The sequence below is a fragment of the Rhinoraja longicauda genome, chromosome 3 (assembly GCF_053455715.1).
Source record: "Rhinoraja longicauda isolate Sanriku21f chromosome 3, sRhiLon1.1, whole genome shotgun sequence".
Classification (NCBI taxonomy): domain Eukaryota; kingdom Metazoa; phylum Chordata; class Chondrichthyes; order Rajiformes; family Arhynchobatidae; genus Rhinoraja; species Rhinoraja longicauda.
This window is the reverse complement of record NC_135955.1, coordinates 42,756,446-42,774,529: the sequence shown is the minus strand read 5'-3', so window position 1 is coordinate 42,774,529 and position 18,084 is coordinate 42,756,446. Positions and strand designations below refer to the sequence as shown.

The following is an 18,084-nucleotide window of genomic DNA, read 5'->3' as shown; positions in this document are numbered from 1 at the left end:
CCTCTGTCCCTCTCTTCCACTCCCCCTTCCCAGTTCTCCCACTGTCTTCACCTATACCCTTTCTTTGTCCCGCCATCCCTGATATCAGTCTGAAGAAGGGTCTCAACCCAAAACGTCACCTATTCCTTCTCTCCAGAGATGCTGCCTAACCTGCTGAGGTACTCCAGCATTTCCATCTCACATTATTATTAGTTCAACCACTTTGTCATCTTTTCTAGGTAAACACCTCAAGTTCTTTAACTTTTGGTTTGATGTTTGTGGGACTCTTTTCTCTCCTCTTCCATTAATTCTAACCATTTAAAAAGTTGTTCACCTGGTTGTTTTATTTGCATTTTGACAGCAACTTCTCTGGCCTGTCCTCAATGAACCATCCAGATTTTCCAACTTTGTCTGGTTATACTTCAGATTCGCAGCATTTGCAGACATATTTTATCAATGCATGCCATCCCAGGGAAGCAAACAAATAAGTTGTTTTTAGGACTTCCGCAAGTTAATTTTATTCATTAAGTTGGAAAATACAAAATAAAACACTTGATGAGGTAACCATACCTCCCTCCTCTGCATTTCAATGAATGGCATCAAAAGCATTTAAGGCTAATAAGAACAAACGACTACTTAAAGTAGAGAAAGGAAAGTAGTTTTGCCATTTGTAGGAATAAACATTGGATTTTTGAATCTAAAGTGATGAAAACTCACTTGAACATTTTGGTGTCTATAAGTCAGGCACTTGTAACTTAGGGACGGTGTGTATTATGATATATAACAAGTTCTAGGCCATTGAAATAAGTCAATCAGTGAAATGCAATGACATTGCTGAGAGGCTCACCTGTGTCACTAGCACCAAATGCGGAATTGTTATCTTAAACACTTGGCACCTTCATAGTATAATAAAAGGAAATAATTTGTTGACCACATTAATCAAGGTAGGATTATAAACATATTATGCCATCACCTGCCCAGAAATACACTAGTGCAATGCATGTTTTTAGGAAGATTTTTAAGAAGCACTGAATTGAATTTAACATAAATTCATCCTTTAGATGAAATCAGTAACCTTTAGCTCATTTAGCATGCTGAAACTTCCAATTATACAATTTCTTTTTTTTATAATTCTATTTTGATTTTGATTTTCCAGTTCCATACATTCCACAATGATACACATTCTCATTCACCTTAAACCCTCCGTAGTTAACAAATACTGCATATCCCAAAATAAATCATACCACAGGTATTGGAAGCACTACAAGGATGGGTAATGACTTACTGGACATTTGATCATATCCAAAACTTAACTACACACAAAAACAAAAACAAAAACAACTAAAACCAACATTTGGGGTATACCTCTCTAATATTTCAACACTGCTTCTGGAGCGGTATGAAATCAAAGAAAATGAGATAGGACACGGAAGTAGGATACAAAGATCCGCTTTAAACAAATGATGGCCGTACGGGCCTGATGTACAACATCCATTTTTCCCACCTTTTCAAAAATATTCCCTGTTGCAATCTTAAAGCAAAAGTTATCCTTTCCATTATAAAAATATCATATACAATGTTAATCCAGTCATCCACACTAGGTTTTCCAGGTTTCAACCACTTCCTAGTAATAGCTTTCCTGCTGGCAGCATTTAAGATCTGGAAACGATACTTATCTTTAATAGAAGCATTTTGTACTGGTAAAGCACCAAAATATAAAAACTCAAATTTAAATGGAATATCCATATAAAAAACTTTTTGTAAAACTTTATGAATCTCCTGCCAAAATGGGATCACTGATACACAAGACCAAAATATGTGAAAATGGTTTGCCTCAAGGCACCCACATTGTCGCCAGCATGAAGAAGAATTTGTGTAATGCCTTTTTTGAATTGGTGTAATAAAAAACCTAATAAGGGTTTTCCAGCAAAACACCCGCCAAACATTTGAACTTGAAGTTTTCCATTGTATCTCACATAAGCTCTCCCAGGTTTCTTCCTTTAGAACCAGATTACCTTCCCATTTCTGTTTTACATACAGTGAGTTGCCTTTTCTCTGCCGTAAACCCTTGTATAATTTTGAGATGGTTTTCTGTTTTGAGCCTCCATGGTAAGCATCAATAAATACATTTAACAAAATATTATCCCATTTTACTTCTGCACATTCCTTTTGTATTTGATCTATATAATGGCGAATTTGAAGGTATCTATAGAAATCATCATTATTCAAACCATATTGCCTCTTCAGATTCTCAAAGCTGTTCATAGACCCCTTATGTAAAAATGTGCAATATGATGTCAAACCTTGAGAACTCCATCTTTTAAAACTAGTGTCCTGTCTTTTTGGTACAAAATCTGGATCAAACGTGCACCATCTCAAACCCTTCACAGCATCCCTCAGATGATTTTGGGTAACGACCTTATTCCATACCTTAAGTGATAATCGAATCCATGAGTTTCCCAAATTAATTAACTTATTTGTTAACTCCTTATCTCCGATTGCAGCCTGAATCGGAAATTCCTCTGTTATAGCAATCTCAATCTCCTTCCATCTAGCACAATAGTCGGGGTTGCACCAATAAATTAATGTTCTCAGCTGAGCAGCTGCATAATAGTCTTTCAAGCACGGGAGTGCAACCCCACCTTTATTTTTGGTCAGTTGTAACCCCTGGTATCTGATTCTTGGTCTTTGTCCCTGCCAAATATACCTCGAGATTTGTTTATCCCATTCTTGAAATTGTTGGTCTGATATATCTAGTGGAAGTGATTGAAAGAGATACAACAGCCTCGGTAACATAACCATTTTGACCGATTCAATACGAGATCCAAAATTAAGATAAGGTATTAGGTCCCACCTCCTAATGTCTTCCCTGATCTTATTGTTCAATGGGAGGTAGTTAAGCAAGTGCAGTTTAGTCAGATCTATTGGAATGTTTATTCCCAGATATCTCATGGATTCAGCATCCCACCTCAAATTAAACTTTTCCCTTACTTTTACTGAGGGGCTATATTTGAAACTAAGAATTTGTGTTTTTATAACATTTAACTTATAGCCAGAGAAGGATCCATATCGTTCCAAAACATAAAATAACTGTAACAAAGACTGTTCAGGGTCTGACAAATACACCAATACGTCATCGGCAAATAAAGAAATCTTTTGTTCCCCTCCTTTCATTACTATTCCTTTGATATTATTATTCTGGATAATCCACTGACTCAAAGGTTCGATAAAAACCGCAAATAAAAGGGGGCTGATTGGACATCCCTGTCTTGTTCCTATTTCTAGCAAAAATGGTTTTGAAACTACTCCGTTAATTTTAATTCTTGCACTTGGGCTATCATAAAGAGCCTGTATTGTTTTAATAAAAGTATTGTGAAATCCAAATCTATCTAAAGCTCTAAGCAAAAAAGACCAATTTACACAATCAAAAGCTTTTTCAGCATCTAACCCAACTAGGACTGCTTCTAAGTAAAATTTTGTTATGTGGTCAATTATGTGCAATGTCCTTCTAATGTTGTCTTGGGTTTGTCTCCCTCGAACAAACCCTGTCTGATCCAGGCTGATAATTTGTGGTAGCAAACACTCTAATCTTTTGGCTAGTATGTGAGTACAAATTTTGTAATCCTGGTTGAGTATGCTCACTGGCCTAAAATTACTGCATACAGATTTATATATTTTTTATATATTTTTAATTTAAAAAAAAAAATATTTCAGATACAGCGCGGAAACAGGCCTTTTCGGCCCACCAAGTCCGCACCACCCAGTGATCCCCGCACACTAACACTATCCTACACACACTAGGGACAATTTTTACATTTACCCAGTCAATTAACCTACATACCTGTACGTCTTTGGAGTTTCTCGCTGCCTTCATCGCATCCTGGTTGGTTCTTGGCAGGACAAAATCACCAATGAATCTATCCTCTCTCTCCCTGACCAACATGCCTAGCATTCCTGCGATCCTCAAGCATAAGCACATTCACTGGCTCAGACATGTACAAAGGATGGAAAAGATGCATTCCCAAAGATGTGCGATATGGGGAGGTTGTCAATGCACGGAGGCCACAATGAAGACTAAAGGTTTCCTGCAAGGATACAGTTAAAAGAGATGTGACAAATTTTAACATTGGCATTGACAACTGGGAAGTGCCTGCCAAGGAACAGGAAAGGTGAATAAAGCAACTCCAAGTGGTATGAAGCACCATAACAGCATATGGTTCAAGACCCTGGAGGCCAGGTGTCAATGCCACACAATATCTTTTCCCTCTTTCGGAATCAATGAGATTACTGCCTCCTTCCAGGAGGGGGGTATTACGTTCTCTTTGAGAACCCAATTGAAAGTGCGTTGTAACGTAGGGACCAATGAGTCCACCATTACCCGATACCATTCTGAAGGGAACTCGTCTGGGCCCGGGGCCTTATTTGGTTTAAGATGTACTATAGCAGACCTAACTTCTTTCTCTGTTATTTCAGCTACAAGGGACTTACTCTGTTCACTGGTCAATTTTGGCAAATGAATCTCATTAAAGAAATCCTCCATTTTCTCCCCACTGATTTGAGGTTGTAAATATAATCTTTTGAAATATATATCAAAACAATTTTGTATTTCCTTCAATTTATAGTGTGTAAAATTAGTTACAGGGTGTTTTATTTTATGAATTGTATTCTCTGCCTGTTGTTTTTTTAGTTTATAGGCTAATAATTTACCGGCTTTTCCTCCCCCATCATAATATTTCTGTTTTACAAAAATCAACTTTTTTTCTATATCTTTTGTATAAATATCATTTATTTCATTCTTCTTCTTCACAAGTAGTTCTCGGATTTTTTGATCATTTGTATCCTTATGGTTTTGTTCCAGTTGTTTCAGTTCCACTTGCAGCCGATCTAACTTTTCATGTCTAGCTTTCTTTATGTGAGCACTGTATCCTATTATCTTGCCCCGAAGCACCCACAGTATCAGAGGTGAAACTTCGTCATTGTCATTTAGTTCCAGATACTCTGTAATATCGTTCTTAATCTGTTCTTTCATATGAGTCAGTACATATGTATTTAATCTCCATAAAGTGTCTCTTTGATACCGATCAAGAAGTAGTTTTAAATACACAGGACTATGATCTGAAAGGTCCATGCTCCCCACCTCGCAGCTTACAACCCTATGAAGGTCTTTTCCAAAGGTAAGAAAATAATCAATCCGAGAATATGCCAAATGTGGATTAGAAAAATATGTGTAGTCTCGTTTTGACAAATTTAGTTCTCTCCATACATCAATTAATCCAATATCCTTCATTGCCAAATTAATTTTTTTATTTATCAATTTCGGCTGAGCTATATGAACATTTGAAGAGTCCAGTTTAGGATTTAATCTAACATTAAGATCCCCCCCACAGATTAATACTCCCTGGGTTTCAGATATTATCAAAACAAACACTTGTTTAAACAATTTCCAATCCGAGTTGGGAGGAGCGTAAATATTTAACAGAGTAACCAATGAGCCGCCTAAATTACCTCTCATGAAGATATATCTCCCCTCTGGATCTCTCTTTTCAAAGGTGGGATCAAAACTTATATTGCTAGAGATTAATATTGCCACCCCCCTCCTATGACCAGCACTATATGATGAGGAGTACTGATGTTTAAAGCCCAGTCGTTTTAGTTTAGCATGCTCTGTTTCAGACAGGTGTGTTTCTTGTAGAAAGGCCACCTCGACTCTATCTCTCTTTATTTTGGTTAATATCTTGCTTCTCTTAATAGGATTGATAAGGCCATTCACATTATAAGTTACTATTTTAACTGCTTGCATTTAGTGTCCGATAAATAGAAGAAATAAAAGTATATAAACCATACCAGCTCCAGTATCCATGCACGAAACAGCCCCCCAAAAACAACTACAGAACAAAAACACAATAATAACACTAAAGTAAATAAACGGACTTCCAACAGTGGGGTCCTGATTTTGACCCTATTAAAGCCCTGATGGTGAGAGGGCTTTGAGGTGTTGCCTCTCCCCCTGACAGGTGGGAGAGGGCCGTCTTCTAACGGTGGCTCTTCCGTTCCAAAGCTGTCCATCTATCCGGCTACCCGGTTAGAAGAGTCCACCCGACATATACGTAATATCCGTGTTCATCCAATTATACAATTTCATGCATGTAATTCATAGCTCCAATAACCCAGGTTGAATCCTGATCTCCAGTGCCGCCCATGTGGAGTTTGCATGCTCTCCCTGTAACTGTATAGGTTTGGTCCAGATGCTCTAATTTCCACTCACTTCTCAAAGATGTTAAGGTTGCCAGATTAAGTTGCCACTGCAAAATGTTCCTAATGTGGAGGCATGTGATGAAGTCCAAATAAATGGTCCCACAGTCCCACAGGCTCACTCATGTGATGCTTGGGGAATGTGTGATGGAAGGCCAGAATGTCTTTCTCTTCCCTGCCGTCTTCTCCCACGGTCAGGCTGTTGAAATTGCCACGTCGGGGTGGTCGGGGCTCCTGACATTGAAGCCCCCGCCGGGTGGAGAAAATCCCGCGGCCTATTTCTGGCCACGCCGGATGGTTAAAGGTCCGCAGCGGGCCGACCCAAGGCCCACGATTCGGGGCGGGCGAAGATGCTGCAGCTGCCGGAGCTCCCGACGTCGGTCCCCACCCAGGGACCTGCGAGCTTCCGATGTTCACGTGGCCCGCGGCCAAAGCCTCCGAAGGCGAGTCGCAGCCACACTCGCAGCGCCGCCACAGCCTCCGAAGGCAGCCAGCTCCGCAGATGGTAAGTCCGGTCCGCGGGCTCTGCGAACCAGAGCCCCAGGTGGTCCCAGCTGGAGGCCGCCAGCTCCAGGTGCTTGGCCGATGGTAGGCCGCAGCGTGAATGGAGACACGACCCAGAAAACAGGTTGCGTCTCCGTACGGAAGAGACAATTTTTATAGTCCCCCCCCCAACACATAGCACACAACCACAAAAACACTACATCACATCCAAACACTACAATGAAGACAAACAAACAACAAAAACACAAACGGACTGTAGGCGAGCTGCAGCTGCTGTGCAGCACCGCCACTTCCTGGAGACACAAAAAGCTGGAGTAACTCAGCAGGACGGCAGCATCTCTGGAGAGATGTAATGGGTGATGTTTCGGGTCGAGACCCTTCTTCAGACTGGTTAGGGATAAGGGAAAAGAGAGATATAGACGGTGATGTGTAGCGATAAAGAACAATAAATGAAAGATACACAAAAAGTAACGATGATAAAGGAAAAAGGCCATTGTAAGCTATTTGTAGGGTGAAAATGAGAAGTTAGTGTGACTGGGGGAGGGATAGAGATAGAGGGAATGCCGGGCTACCTGAAGTGACAGAAATCAATATTCATGCCACTGGGCTGTAAACTGCCCAAGTGAAATATGAGATGCTTTTTCTCCAATTTGTGTTTAGCCTCGCTCTGACAATAGAGGAGACCAAGGACAGAAAAGTCTGTGTAGGAATGGGAAGGAGAATTAAAGTGTCCAGCAACCGGGAGATCATGTTGGTTCACGCGGGCTGAGCGAAGGTGTTCCGTGAAACGATCGCCCAGTCTGCGTTTGGTCTCGCCGATGTATAAGAGTCCACATCTTGAACAACGGATACAGTAGATGAGGTTAGAGGAGGTGCAAGTGAACTTCTGCCTAACCTGAAAGGACTGTCGGGGTATAAGAAAATAACAGCAGATGCTGGTACAAATCGAAGGCATTTATTCACAAAATGCTGGAGTAACTCAGCAGGTCAGGCAGCATCTCGGGAGAGAAGGAATGGGTGACGTTTCGGATCGAGACCCTTCTTCAGACTGATGTCAGGGGGGCGGGACAAAGGAAGGATATAGGTGGAGACAGGAAGATAGAGGGAGATCTGGGAAGGAGGAGGTTAAGAGAGGGACAGAGGAACTATCTAAAGTTGGAGAAGTCAATGATCATACCACTGGGCTGCAAACTGCCTAGGCGAAATATGAGGTGCTGTTCCTCCAATTTCCGGTGGGCCTCACTATGGCACTGGAGGAGGCCCATGACAGAAAGTTCAGACTGGGAATGGGAGGGGGAGTTGAAGTGCTCGGCCACCGGGAGATCAGTTTGGTTAATGCGGACCGAGCGCAGGTGTTCAGCGAAGCGATCGCCGAGCCTGCGCTTGGTTTCGCCGATGTAAAATTTAAATCTGTCGGGGTTCCTGGACAGAGTCAAGGGGGAAAGTATAGCGACAGGTGTTGCATCTTCTGCGGTTGCAGGAGAAGGTACCTGGAAAGGGGGTGGTTTGGGTGGGAAGGGATGAGTTAACCTGGGATTTCCGGAGGGAACGGTCTCTGCGGAAGGAGAAAAGAGGTGGAGATGGGGAAATGTGGCTCGAGGTGGGATCCCATTGGAGGTGGCGGAAATTTTGGAGGATTATGTGTTGTATGCGATGACTGATGGGGTGGAAGGTAAGAACTAGGGGGACTGTCTCTGTTGCGACTAGGGGGAGGGGTAGCAAGGGCAGAGCTGCGGGGTACCAAGGACACACGAGTGAGGGCCTCATCTACCTTGGGGGTTCCCTAAAGAATGAGCACATCTTGGATGTTCTAGTATGGAACACCTCATATTGGGCGCAGATGCGGCATAGACGGAGGAATTGGGGGTAGGAGATAGAGTCTTTGCAGGAAGGGTGGGAAAAAGTGTAGTCAAGATAGTTGTGGGAGTCAGTGGGTTTGTAATAGAAATCAGTCAATAGTCTATTTCTTGTGATGAAGACTGTAAGATCAAGAAAGGGAGGGAGGTGTTGGAGATGGTCCAAGTAAATTTGAGTGCAGGATAAAAATTGGTGGTGAAGTTGATGAAGTCCATGAGTTCTGCATGGGTGCAGGAGGTAGCACCGATGCAGTCATCAATGTAATAGAGATAGAGTTTGGGGATAGGGCCAGTGTACGCCTGGAACAGGGATTGTTCAACATACCCTACAAAAAGGCAGGCATAGCTGGGGCCTATGTGGGTACCCATAGCTAAGCCTTGGACTTGGAGGAAGTGGGAGTAGTCAAAGGAAAAGTTGTTGGGGGCGAGGACCAGCTCCGCGAGGCGGAGTACTGGAGGGAATTGGACGGTTCTGCGATCGAGGAAGAAACAGCGGGCTTTAAGGCCTTCCTGGTGGGGGATGGAGGTGTGAAGTGACTGAACATTCATAGTAAAGACGAGGGAGTGGGGCCTCCGAAAGCAGGTCATTAAAGAGACGAAGGGCATGTGAAGTATCTTGGACATAGGTCGGGACAGATTGGACCAGAGGAGATAGGATGGAGTCGAGGTACGCGGGAATCATTTCCGTGGGACAGGAGCAGGCAGAAACAATGGGTCTGCCAGGGCAGTTGCGTTTGTGGATTTTGGGGAGAAGGTAAAAACCAGCTGTGGGGGGGCTGGGAAACGATAAGGTTGAAGGCTGTGGAAGGCAGACAGCCAGAAGTGATGAAATCAATAATGGTGTTTGAGATTAAGGCCTGGTGCTCATCTGTGGGATCATGGTCCAAAGATAAAGTGTCTGAGAGTTGTTGCCGCGCCTCAGCCTGGTCAGTAGAGGTCAGCACGCCAGACTGCCACGGCACCTCCTTGTCAGCAGATTTGATTATAATGTCAGGGTTGCTGCACAGTGAATGGAGGGCTGTACATTGAGAGGGGGTGAGGTTGGAATAGGTAAGGGGGAGTGGAAAAGTTGAGACGGTTGATGCCACGACGGCAGTTAGAAATAAAGAGGTCTAGAGAGGGTTGAAGGCTGTTGTGGGTAGTCCAAGAGGAGGCGGACCGGTGGAGACAGGAGAAGGGGTCATCCCTGGGTGGTGAGGAATCCTTCTCATAGAAAAAGGCACAGAAGCGACGGAAGAAAAGCTCTACGTCGTGATGGACCCGGAACTCGTTGAGGAGGGAGCGGAGGGGAACAAGTTGAGGACACAACGTTCTGTATCAGAAAGGGGGAGGTCAGAGGGGGATAGTGAAGGCACGGCAAGGGTGGGGGTTGGGGTCAGAGGAGGGCTGGCGAGTGGACAGAGGCCGAGGCGAGATCTGGTGGGGGGGATCGTGGGTGTTCAGAGAGGGGGCGGGTGTGAGGACTATAGTATGGGTGGGGTGTGGTCGGGGTAAGCCGGTTAAATGAAGGGGAAGACCCATCACTACTGAGGTTCCCTGTAGGAGGGGGGAGGGGGGGGGGGTGGAGCAGTAGGACCCAGCAGAGTCAGACTGCGTGGTGTGGGAATCTGCATTGTGGAGGCAGTTCTCTTAGCCCCTTCTGTCAAGAAACCAAAATTAATTTCTCCCCAGTGTTCAACTACAAGGCACACCACAGTCTTTTTTAATACATAATGTACCATTCAATGAATCCTTGAAGTTAAAATCACTATGAATTAGCAATATTTCATACCTAAAGTTGTTAAATTACTCATAATAGAAAACCAATATATGGTCAGCATGGACTTGGTGGGCTGAAGTGCCTGTTTGCATGCTAATTCTCCAAACAAAAGTAAATTAAGTTAAACTGATGTGTCCAGGAGTCCAGTGATCAGCTTAGTCCAAACTTGTTTCAGAGATTTCTGATTAGAGGGTTGGTCACAGTAACCCAATTATATTTCAAAAAAGGTTTTTGCTTCAGTTGCCATGATTATTTTCTGCTTGCTTATCAAAGAAAAGAACATGGAAATGTACCAGTCACAATTTTTCAGTAATCTTCCCTGATCGAATCTTTACCAAGTTTGCATTTTCCATGTGCTTGGATTGATTATGGTAAGACAGCAAGTTATTACATGACAGTTATTTATGTTTTGTATCGTTCCACCTCATCCCCAAATGAATGAGGTAATTATCCATAGCAATTGGCACTCAACACATCAAGTATAACATTTTCATTCCTGAGCCACAGAATTAAAAAAATACCATAAACATATCCAACATTAGCAGTCGTGTGGACTGGGGGTGACTGTAGAGTAGTGTAATGTGTCACTTTTTCTGACTAATGTCTTCTTAAGTTGGAAAATAAATTGATTTCTGTTGGTACGCAGCCAAGCAAGGACCTCCAGCAGTAATAAAGCCTTTAATTTGGCAATAATTGAGCAAATTTTAGTTATTTTGGAACAACATTATATCAATTGTGATTGCTAATCATTTTCACTGGAGAGCACATCAAAATGCAATTCTCAACAAATACAAGCGGCTTATTGAATATCACACCAATAACTTTGTTAGAGGACAACATGACCAACTCATAAAAAAGTCCTTTAAAAATAGTTAAATGAACCAAAAGAAAAGGGACCTGTATTTATATCACACTATTCACATCCCTTTTAGGACTTTCCAAAAAATTTCACAACCAATAAAATGAAATATTCCTTTATCATTGCCAGCTCACACACAGCAGCATAAGATGGGCCAAATACTCTGATATTGTTTGAATGAATCCCACAACCATGGGCTTTATGTTTCACCAATCTAGCTATATATGTCTTGGTGGAAGAAATGCTGCATCTCCAACATAAATTATCAGTAGAAAGAATAAAAACACTACAAGGAGCTGGAAAACTGAGCAGGTTGGACAGTATATGCAAAAAGAGAATTGATAAAGAGTATTTGAACAGAAACCTTAAATCTGATTTTTTCACTGAATCTGCCTGATCTGCTGAATGTTTCCAGCATTCTCCATTTTTAGATTAGTAGGAATAAGTGATTAGAATAAACGATTCCTAACATGATGTCCCCGGACTTGGCCTCAATTTCAGGAATCATTCAACAACTGAACACGTAGTCTAGCAATGGAGGGACTGCAACGTTTCATGTATGTGGATATGGGTACATAACTGACTAAATGCTATGAAGCCATCCATCAAGATAACCTGCACATTCCATGAATTCATCGAGAAACCTTCACAAAATTGCTTCTAACATCCTTCCGCAAATGAAGACACCAACATTTTACATACATATGTTTTAGATGTGGTCTCATTAATGATATCTGATGCATAACCTGCATTTAGGTGACATTGTCATACGATAATTTTGCCCGGACAGTCTGTGATCCATAGCGCTAGGTTTAAAGCCCATAGCGCTATTTACCCATAGTGCTGTGGCCGGTAGCGCTATATTTAAAGTCCATAGTGCTGCGGCCGGTAGCACTATATTTAGAACCCAAAGCACTATCAGCCGTGACTGGCGTGTAAAGCAATACACACAGCACTACAGACTTGGCACACAAATCAATGCACACGGCGCTACAGACTTGGCGCGTAAAGCAATACACACAGAGCTGGCGGGTTGGTGTCCAAAAAAGAGAGAGAAAAAGAGAGAAAGAGAGAGAGCGAGAGAAAGAGAGAGAAAGAGCAAGAGAAAGAGAGAGGTGTGTTGCTGTAAAACGGACCCCGCGCATACCAAGACAAGTATTCTTATTGTTCTGTCTTGACAATAAAGTTCATGCACAAGGGTTCGCCGACTGGCTGAGTTGCGATCAGCGCCGCGAACAGAGGCAGAGAGAGAGAGAGAGAGAGGTGTGCTGCTGTAAAACAGACCCCGCGTATACCAAGAATTGTTTTTGTTCTCTCTTGCCAATAAATCTGATTTGTAACTAAACAGACGAGTGAGCCTTTTTCTGTTCTGCTAGTCAGATCCTTGAACCTGTTCCCTTGTAACATTTGGCTTAGTCGGCAGGATCTGATGAATAGAATAGAAAATGTTTGGTATAAAGAAACAGCAAACGAGATGGTGCTGGTGCAGGCCAAGCACCCCCATAACAAGCTGCTGCCATCAGTGCTGGGGAGCCCGCAGCAGGCCGTGGGGCAGGTGGGACCAAGAACCTCGAGTCTTCAAGCTCCTCTAATGCTTTTAACGGGTCACGAGGAAGAAGTTTATTGTTGTAAATTTCACTTGAATGGATCAACTGGCAACTGCAGGATTGGATCGACTCGTATTGTTTTGGAATATATATGGCGACTGCCATAATTATGCTACATTGGAAGGTCACGGTGGAGCAGTGATGGAATTGCATTATAACACAGATGGCAACATGCTGTTTACAGCATCAACAGACAAAACTGTAGCAGTGTGGGACAGTGAAACGGGTGAAAGGATCAAGAGACTTAAAGGTCACACATCCTTTGTGAATTCATGTTATCGAACCACAGTTGATCTGTACAGGAAGCGACGATGAAACAGTGAAGCTATGGGACATTCGGAGGAGGGCTGCAATCCATACGTTTCAAAACGCACCAAGTGCTGGCAGCAACGTTTTAATGACACAAGCGATCAGAATATCTCTGGTGGTATAGATGGCGACGTTAAGGTTTGAGACCTCTAACAAAACAAGTTAATTTGTACCATGTGTGGTCATACAGACTCGGTGACTGGTTTCACCCTGAGTGGGGTAAAAGAGAACATCGCCAACCTCGCTGACCACATGCAGGAAGCTGTAGAGAAGATTCGACGGGTGGGAGAACAGTCCCACATTTACAATCCCTGGGGAGGATGGTGGCCTTTCGGGATGTTTGAAGGCTGGTGGGCAACAGTGGTGCACTGGGGACTGATCATCGGGACAATCTTGTTGGCAATTATATTACTGCGATGTATGTGTGGATTGGCATCACGACCGCATGGACTTTACTGCAGCCTGTGGGCCAGATGTAATGAGATAACGCCTGTGGGGCGGATGTGACGGTAAGCAGACTGTTCGAGGGGTGGATTGGGAATTTTGCCCGAACAGTCTGTGACCCATAGCCCCGTGGCCGTAGAGCTATGTTTAATGCCCATAGATCTATGTTTAATGTCCATAGCGCTATGTTTAATGCCCGGAGAGCTGTTTAAATTTGACAAATTCTTGCCCACTCACTTAACCAATCTGTATTTATTTATAGTTACCTTATGCCCTCTTAATAACATACTTTCTTACTTATCTTTGTGACATCGGCAAATTTAGCAAACATACCTTCAAAAATTTCATCCCATCGAATTATATAAATAGCATAAAGTGAGCATTGATCCAGGTGACACATCACTAAGCACAATTTGATAGCCATCAAAAAATACTCATGCTTATTCCCTTATAGAACCATAGAAAACAGGTACAGGAGGAGGCTAATTGGCCCTTCGAGCCAGCACCGCCATTCATTGTGATCGTGGCTGATCATCCACAACCTGTGCCTGCCTTCTCCCCATATCCCTTGATTCCACGAGCCCCTAGAGCTCTAACTAAACTCTGTTTTAAATTAATCCAGTGAATTAGCCTCCACTGCCTTCTGTGGCAGATAATTCCACAAATTCACAACTCTCTGGGTGAAAAAGTTTCTTCTCAACTCAGTTTTAAATGGCCTCCCCTTTATTCTTAGACTGTGTCCCCTGGTTTTGGACCCCAACATTGGGAACATTTTTTCTGCATCTAGCTTGGCCAGTCCTTTTATAATTTTATATGTCTCTATAAGATTCCCTCTCATTATTGTAAACTCCAGTGAATACAAGCCTAGTCTTTCCAATCTTTCTTCACTGCCTGCTGTACCTGCACACTTACTTTCAGTGACTGGTGTACAAGGACACCTAGGTCTCGTTGCACTTCCCCTTTACCTAATCTGACACCATTGAGATAATAATCTGCCTCCTTGTTTTTGCCACCAAAGTGGATAACCTCACATTTATCTACATTATACTGCCTCTGCCATGCATCTGCCCACTCACTCAACCTGTCCAAGTCACCCTGCAACCTCCTAACATCCTCTTCGCAGTTCACACTGCCACCCAGCTTTGTGTCACCTGTAAACTTGCTAGTGTTACTTCTAATTCCATCATCCAAATCATTGATATATATTGTAAATAGTTGCGGCCCCAGCACTGAGCCTTGCGGCACTCCATTCGCCACTGCCTGCCATTTTGAAAAGGACCTGTTTATTCCTACTCTTTGCTTCCTGTCTGCCAACCAATTCTCTATCCATGTCAATACCCTATCACGTGCTCTAATTTTGCTCACCAACCTCCTGTGTGGGACCTTATTAAAGGCTTTCTGAAAGTCTAGATACACTACATCCACTGGCTCTTCTTCATCCATTTTACTTGTCACATCCTCAAAAAATTCCAGAAGATTAGTCAAGCAGGATTTCCCCTTCATAAATCCATGCTGACTTGGGCCAATCCTTTTACTGCTATCCAAAGGCGCCGTTATCATCTCTTTAATAATTGACTCCCTCATTTTCCCCACCACCGATGTCAGGTTAACTGGTCTATAATTCCCCGTTTTCTCTCTCGCTCCTTTCTTGAAAATTGGGATAACATTAGCTATCCTCCAATCCACAGGAACTGATCCTGAATCTATTCAACATTGGAAAATGATCACCAATGCGCCAACTATTTCTAGAGCCACCTCCCTGAGTACCCTGGGATGCAGACCATCAGGCCCTGGGGATTTATCAGCCTTCAGTCCCAACAGTCTACCCAATACTATTTCTCACCTAATGCAAATTTCTTCTAGTTCCTGTCTCCCTAGATTCTCTGTCTTCTATTACATCTGGGAGATTGTTTGAGACTTCCTTAGTGAAGACAGATCCGAAGTACCTGTTCAACTCTTCTGCCATTTCCTTGTTACCCATAATAATTCCACCTGTTTCTGCCTTCAAGAGACCCACATTTGTCTTTACTAATCTTTTTCTCTTAACATACCTAAAGAAGCTTTCACTGTCCTTCTTTATATTCTTGGCCAGCTTCCCCTCGTACTTCATCTTTTCAGCCCGTATTGGCCGTTTTGTTATAAATGATGACTACTCCCTTATTACTCAAGCCAATTCATTACCTCTCAGGTAGGATCTTCAATAACATTTGATGTATCAACTGATTAAATGCCTTCTAGAAATCTAGCATTTCCCTTTCATCCAAAGCACAATTACTTCTTCCATAAACTCCAATTGGTCAAACATAATTTCCTTTTCAGTGAACTATATTGACTTTGCCTGATTAGCTTGAACTTTTCAGCTATAATTGTCCATTAATAATTGTCAATATTTTCACTGTGAAATATATTAAGCTAACTGACCTGTAATTGCCGAACCTGTCTCTCCCAACCCCTCTTTTAATAAAGGAGTTACATTTAACTATTTCCTGATTTAATGGAACCTTCTTCAAATCTAGGGAATTTTGGAAAATTAAAAGAATGCATCTACTGTTTCAATGGTCACTTCTTTTAAGAGCCGTGTATAAAGTCCATCTGGTCCCAGAAGCATCTCAGGCTCCAATTCCAACTATTTGTTCAGTACTACACCTCTGGTGATTGTAATTATTCCAAATTCCTCCCTCTGTTCCAATTCCTAATTCAAGGTTATTTCCAGGAAATCATCTGTGAGGTGATGCAAACTACCCAAATTCAAGCACCATCTCCTTGTCTTCCAAAATTGTTTCCCAGACTCACTTTCACCAGGACCAAAGCTTATTTTGTTTACTCCAATTTTTGAAATATCTTTAGAAACTCTTACTATCGATTTTTATATTTTTGGCTAGGTTTAACTCATGCTATATTTTTTCCCTCCTTGTTAATATTTTAGTCATTTGTTCTTATTGTATATTCAGTCAGATCTGCTGACCAGTCTTTGTCTTTAGGTCTGAAATATCTTTAACATCAAAAAGGCAAGAAGTGAAATTTTACTGTTTAGTTATCACTTCAGTTATCTCAAATCGAACCGATGTATTGTTTTCGGTATCAAAGCTGTCCAGTATAACATAAACCACTGCTACCATTTTCACTCGTTTTGTAGACTCCAAATGGATATGATATAAACCTTGCCTCTCACATTTGGGAGCAGGGAGGAATTGCGTGCCCCTTTCATGAAGTGCCATGTATTGAGAAAACCTCCAATATGTTGGGTGGAAAGAGACACAAACTAAACATCCAAAGATTTCATTTCAATCTTTGTATTAAAATAACTGTAGCAGTTTAGAAAAAAAAAGATAGCCAAAGATAGTTTAAGAAAAGTCTTAAACCACAACAGGGAAGCAGCAATTTGTCTGAAGGGTTCTGTCCTGAAATGTTGTCAATTCCCTCCACAGATGCTTCGGGTTCCTCCAGCAGTCCGATTTCTGCTCATTAATCCATAGAAGTTAAGCCTTAATTTCACAAAGATAACTTTAGAATTCCAATAACATTTTACGATTTTAAAGCATCTTTTACATCCCCAAAGCACTTCACAAGAGTGAATGCTCTTCAAAATTCAACACCGAGCCAAATACGAAGATCTTAGGATGGATAAGCAAGAGGTGGTGAAGGAGGCAGATTTTTTGAAAATGTCTACAAGGAAGAGAAATAATGGAATAAACATGTCTTTATGTGAAATTCACAGCTTGTAGTCTGCGCAATTCTGCTGCTCTTGATGATGGAATGATGTAAGTTAGAGACGTGCAAGTGGTGAGAATTGGAGGAGTGCAGTAAATACAACTCTGGAGGAAATATCATTCTCACCACTGTAAAATATATATATTTAGATCTAGAGAAATGTAAATATACTCAACTTACTGCTGGCTTTAATTTATCTTTCTCCTGCAAAAATTGATGGGCCTCTGTTTAATGCATCTTCCATTGGACAGGATTTCTGACAACAGAGCAATCACTCAGGAAAGGCGATGGAGTGTCAGGATGTTATGTTTATCCCAGAATCCAATGGAGACACACAGGTCAAGAGGGTGGGGAAAGAATTAGTAGGCAAGGCTACAACCCATCACAATAGATTGCCATGGTTCACAAAAGGAACTGAAGAAGCTGGGATCAACCCTCCTCAATAAGTTGGCATGGTTAAGTTCCAACATTCCCTCGTTAATAAGAACGTGTACAGCGCCCTCCACAATGTTTGGGACAAAGACCCATCATTTATTTATTTGCCTCTGGACTCCACAATTTGAGATTTGTAATAGAAAAAAGTCACATGTGGTTAAAGTGCACATTTTGGTTTCACCATGTAGAAATTACAGCAGTGTTTATACATAGTCCCCCCCATTTCAGGGCACCATAATGTTTGGGACACAGCAATGTCATGTAAATGAAAGTAGTCATGTTTAGTATTTTGTTGCATATCCTTTGCATGCAACGATTGTTTGAAGTCTGCGATTCATGGACATCACCAGTTACTGGGTGTCTTCTCTG

At 42.1% G+C, this 18,084-nt stretch overlaps 1 protein-coding gene and 1 pseudogene across 5 annotated transcripts in view; one reads left to right on the top strand and one right to left on the bottom strand.

Moving 5' to 3' along the window:
• mtap (methylthioadenosine phosphorylase) overlaps positions 1-18,084 on the bottom strand; it is a 100,664-nt gene that overhangs the window by 28,885 nt on the left and 53,695 nt on the right. The window lies entirely within an intron of this gene.
• On the top strand, positions 12,684-13,632 carry LOC144611276 (U5 small nuclear ribonucleoprotein 40 kDa protein pseudogene; annotated as a pseudogene).